General features: G+C 47.3%; 1 long non-coding RNA gene across 2 annotated transcripts; it reads left to right on the forward strand.

Annotated features, from left to right (window-relative positions):
- Positions 1 to 1,312: 1,312 nt before the first annotated feature.
- Positions 1,313 to 4,277, forward strand: LOC114103671 (uncharacterized). 2 transcript variants are annotated; one of them, XR_003584714.3, is made up of 3 exons: positions 1,313 to 1,601; positions 2,641 to 2,730; positions 3,871 to 4,277. It is a non-coding gene; the product is annotated as an uncharacterized lncRNA (long non-coding RNA). The 2 variants fall into 2 exon arrangements; XR_003584715.3 differs by lacking the exon at positions 1,313 to 1,601 and adding an exon at positions 2,249 to 2,350.
- Positions 4,278 to 4,776: the final 499 nt, after the last annotated feature.

Here is a 4,776-nt window from a genome sequence, read left to right on the forward strand (position 1 = left end):
GCACAGCCTGAGCATCCATCTGGGAAACGGCACAGGGCACAAACCTCCACCATCACAGTCCCTGTGGTCCCCAGACTTCAGGTGGGACTGGCTTCTTCTTCCACCATAGCTCTTTGTTCCTCTGAAGAGGAAATTAGATGTGCTTTTATAACCTGTATGCACCCTGAGAAGCCACACAATACCCAAAGGACTCTCGGAAGCAATGACACATTGAACATTCAGCTCCTGAATCTCAAAGAGGTACCTATGCTAGAAAGGAGGGAGTCACCATTTGTTTATTCACATCTTGTTTTTCTTGGTAGAAATAAAGATGGTGGATGATCCTAAGGTTTCCATTCATGGTTTTCATTCATTCACTTCATCCATTCATTCCCTAACTTAGCAAAGATTTGGAAGCCTGTGTTACTCATGCCACTGTGCTTAGTCTTCAGTGTACAAAGGCCTTATATAGGTAAGAAGGTAGGTAGATACGGAGATATAATATACATATGGAAGTAGATTGCAATATGGATGTTGTGTAGGTGTGCACAGGTTGAAGGTCTAGGTATAGGAACCTAGACTGGACATTGCAAAGCTTAGGATCTGCTGGTAAATCTTTGGCATTGTATAAATGGTGTCACAAATAATCATGGTAACTGCCCAGAGGTAAGCCACATATAAAATGAAGGAATTCTGATTCATTCTGGGGATTAGACAAAGCTTTCTGCATACACAGACATTTGAGTTGAGTTCCAGTAAGAAGAGATGATCCCAGACCCCGGAACCAACACTCTTCAAACCAACTGCAGTGTGGGTTCTGGAGTCAGACTGCCTGAGACTCCAGGTCTTTTCCAAAGGCAAGTAGTTCTGCAAAGTCATTGAGAACCCAGGCTCCGTCCTTGTACAAAGTCCGGTAGCTCCCAGTCCTAGAATATTGCTTTCAGCTTCACACTATGATGTGGCTGCTGATCCTGCAGGCATCACGATGACTTTCACATTTAGGGAAGGGAAAAGGAGTAGCTGGGGGGGCATTTCCCTTGAAAGAAATTATCCAGGAGCTCCACCCCTTCAATTCCACCTACACCTCCTTGGCCAGAACTGGATCTTCCAATTCTAGTTGTAAAGATGTCAGTGGGGGAAGGAGGGGAGGGGTCTTAAACTGAGCACTCTCCTTGCCTCTTGGGACCAAGCCAGAGGAGATCGGGTGGTAAACTAGCTCTGTCTGCCCAGGCTGTAGTTGGTGTTTCTTTCTTTCTTTGTAACCTACCATTTTTGGCGACACTGTCTGGATTTTCTTTTGGGAAGTGAATCTGTTCTCAGAGGGAAGTGCCTGATGCCTGGCCTTCCTGAAACCAAAGAATGGGCTGTCAGACCTTTGAATCGTCAGTAGAAGACCCCAAAGAGGTAAAACCGTTGGAGATGTTCACTCCAAGGCTCTTCAAATCTATTGATGATTTCCTGCCACCCAGAAGCCTGGAAGGGCCCAGCATCTGTCCTTTCCAGACCTGGTTTTCTATCTTTCTCTGAGATCCATGGAGCCAGAGTCTCTGTTTCCTCCCCGGATGCCTTCAACATAAGTGCCCCCTTCCCTTGAGCACCCAGCTCTTCATGTGGAGCTCCAGGTGGGTTGGCTTTTCACATTTAGGCAGTTGCCTGTAAGTCTGCCCCCTTCCCCACCCCCACCCCCTACCCCTGAGCAGTAAGCTCCCTGAGGGCAGAGGCTGCATCTAGCTCATTTTATGGCCTCTAGCCACAGGCATGGTGACTGGGATTTATGAGTATGTGGTGTTGCTGGTTTTCACGGCAGGAACTAGACAATAGCAGGGGACAGGCAGAAGACAAGAAAGAGTCTTGGCCTTGGAAAGATTCCTGACCATGTTTCCAGAACTTTCCTCCAAATCCTGCTAGCAGGGTGGATGTTGTGACTCATTCTGGAAGTGGTGACTTCTGGAGTTAGCACTCTCTCTCTGTGTGACAGCCACTGCTTCTCCACCTCTTCTTTCTCCTCCACCTTCTCCTCCTCCTTCTCTTCTTCCTCTACCACCTTTCTCCCCCTTTTCTTCTGCCTTTTCTCTCTCTTTGTTGTGGCCATCATCATTCATTGTTGTCACCTCCGTTAACTCACACTGAGCATTTCCCCTGTGCCTGCCTGGCCAGTCTGGGCCTTACCTGGGAGGATCAGCCTCTTGCTCTAGATTGCAGGAAGTTGGTGACAGCGCCGGGACTCAAACTCTTTTTAACCCACGTCCTGTCCTTCCCCCTGCCACCAAGGTGGACAGGGAACTCTGGAGAGGCTGAAGAGCCATGTCCCATCACAGTGGAACTCCTTCCAGGAGCCACAGTGCCCTGGTGGTACAGGACGGTTTCTCGGGTATGTGGCTGGGCTTCCTCTGTCTGTAGGAGGCCTCCTTTCCCACTGGTCTCTCTGTCCCACTCCACGTGCCTGAGGTTCTATCTGGAGTCACCCGGGGGCCACACCAAGCACTCTGTGCCTTGCTGGCTGGATGTCTTTGCTAACACTCTCTCCACAAATGGCACCCTTCACGTGAGGCCTGTGTCAACTGAGGAGGGCCCAGGAAATCCTCCGCAGTGGCTCCTTTTCAGGCCTGAGCTCTGTGTGTTTAAACCCGTGGTTCCTCCTGTTTTCTTCTATGGTTTCAGGAAGCCACACAGAGGAGGGACTCAGTCTTTGGAGATAGACGCTCTTTGCTGAAATGCCTTTTCAGTTCCTTCCTCACTTTGGGAATGTTGGTGAGTTCTTTAGCCTTTCGGCACCTCCTCATAGCTATATAAAAAAAAAAAGGTGAAAATAGTGCCTACTTGGGGGAAATGAGCCAGTGTTATAGGGTGGCTTTTGCCCCTGCCCCTCCCCTGACCACCACTTTCGTTATATTGGCCCCGTCCCAAGGCCAAGGTGCTGGGCACCCCACAGGCCGGGGCTTCTATCGCGTATCTTCCAGGGAGCAGATAATCTTTAGTGGCAAGAGCATTAGGAGGACAGCACTGGCTGCCTCTGCTTCTGTCCTGGCCCTGCTTACTCCTGGCCCCCAGGGCAATCACCTGGCCTCCTGGGGGGTCGTCCCCTAGTGTCTGGCAGGTGGTATTCTAGACACTGAGCCTGAGCATGGAAACCCCACCTCACTGCTACATGCTACTGGATTTATTAGTAGGTCAGCCGTGGAGGGTTGGGGGAGGAGGGACTCACATGGGGAAGGAAAACAACCAGCTCCAGGGAGGGTCTGCCCCTCTCTGGTGCAGTTCCCCTGTAGAATGAGTTGGCATGACTCAGTCCCTGCAGCTGCTCTGGTGCAGCAGTAGCATCCGTTGGTTGGTTTTGGCCTCTGGTGCCACATGGTGTTGTGCAAGGGGTCATGGTTGGTGGTGAGTCATCCTGAGCCACAGGAGTCTGGGATTTGCGGGGGTGGGGCAGAGAGAAAAAGGACCCATCCAGGGGTCTGCTCAGGGGGGGTACGTGGCATCCACCTGGGAACACTCACTGGGAACTCAGTATCAACTGGAATCTTGAAGACATCCAGCTCAGCCTTTCCATATCATCCTCAAGATAAGCAATCAGTATTCATGGAGCACCTACTGTATACCTTTGTGATGCTATTTGGGAGTATTTATATTTTTTTCTGTATGTTCACTTGTATTATTCCCATACTTCTCATCAGACACAGGATTATGGTTGATCCAAAGAGCCTCTCTTATTTTACTAATTTTAGATCACTTTGGTCTCTTCTCCCAACCTCCTCCTATCCCACCACAAGAATATGTGTAAATCTTTAAAAGTGTGCATTGTGTATCGTGAATGGGTGAGCTTTCACTAAGTGATGGTGTGCTACACATCTTGTTCACTTTCTTACCTCTTCCCTCAATGTTTTATTTCAGGAATCTATGCACATCAGTGGGTGAGCTTCTAGCTGACATTTCTACAGCTGCCTGTCTCCTGTGTGAAGCCACAGGACTTTCTGTGTATGGCCTCCAGCTTCCGTGACTGTGTGTATGTCCTCTGTCAACTTTCCCCCATTTTTTTTTCACAAACAGCCACCTGCTACTAACGGAGAAAGTTTTGGGTGCTACGTGGTGTTGCTATTAGTAAAATGGAACTATATAGCACTATTGCCTGGAGATCAATGTGGTTGGCCCTACTACACCATTATTGCCTCTATTTGCTTGCTAAGCTTCCCCTTTATAATAGAAAAAAAAGCTGCCTTCAGGCTAAAATATTCGTAGGTAGCACATTCTCCCTGAAATTAATTATGTTGAAAATTTAATTAAAATGTAATTTAACAAAATGTACTTATTTAAATGGTTCCTTCCATTATTAATAAGCAAAGCCAGTTTTCTATTTAAAGAAGTGACATTCCATATTTAATAGAATCTAAAATGCCACTGATTATGAAAGCATCATTATTATATATTCTACTAAGAAAGAAAAACAATTCTAATTAAACCCTCATAAGCCATCGATAGTAACAAAGCATGCTGCTTTCAAAGCTATTAAAATTTGAAGACATGTATATCTGTTTCTGTTTCCTTTAACAAACAAAGTTATTCGAGTAAAGAAGAGGACTGATTTAACAGAAAGTCAATAAAGGACGCCTTGGTTTTAAGTGAACTTAGCAGAAATGACGTGAACACAAACTTGCTTGGAGTTTGGGAAATGGGCTCATCTCACATAGGTGGTCCTTATACCTGCCTTCTAAGGGAGATGTTGTCGTTTCTGTTCAGCAGATGGGACAACTGGGGCAGGGAGCAGTGGCCTTCCTAAGACCACAAGGTGAAAGGAAAATC

The sequence above is a fragment of the Marmota flaviventris genome, chromosome 13 (genome assembly GCF_047511675.1).
Source record: "Marmota flaviventris isolate mMarFla1 chromosome 13, mMarFla1.hap1, whole genome shotgun sequence".
NCBI classification, from domain to species: Eukaryota; Metazoa; Chordata; class Mammalia; order Rodentia; family Sciuridae; genus Marmota; species Marmota flaviventris.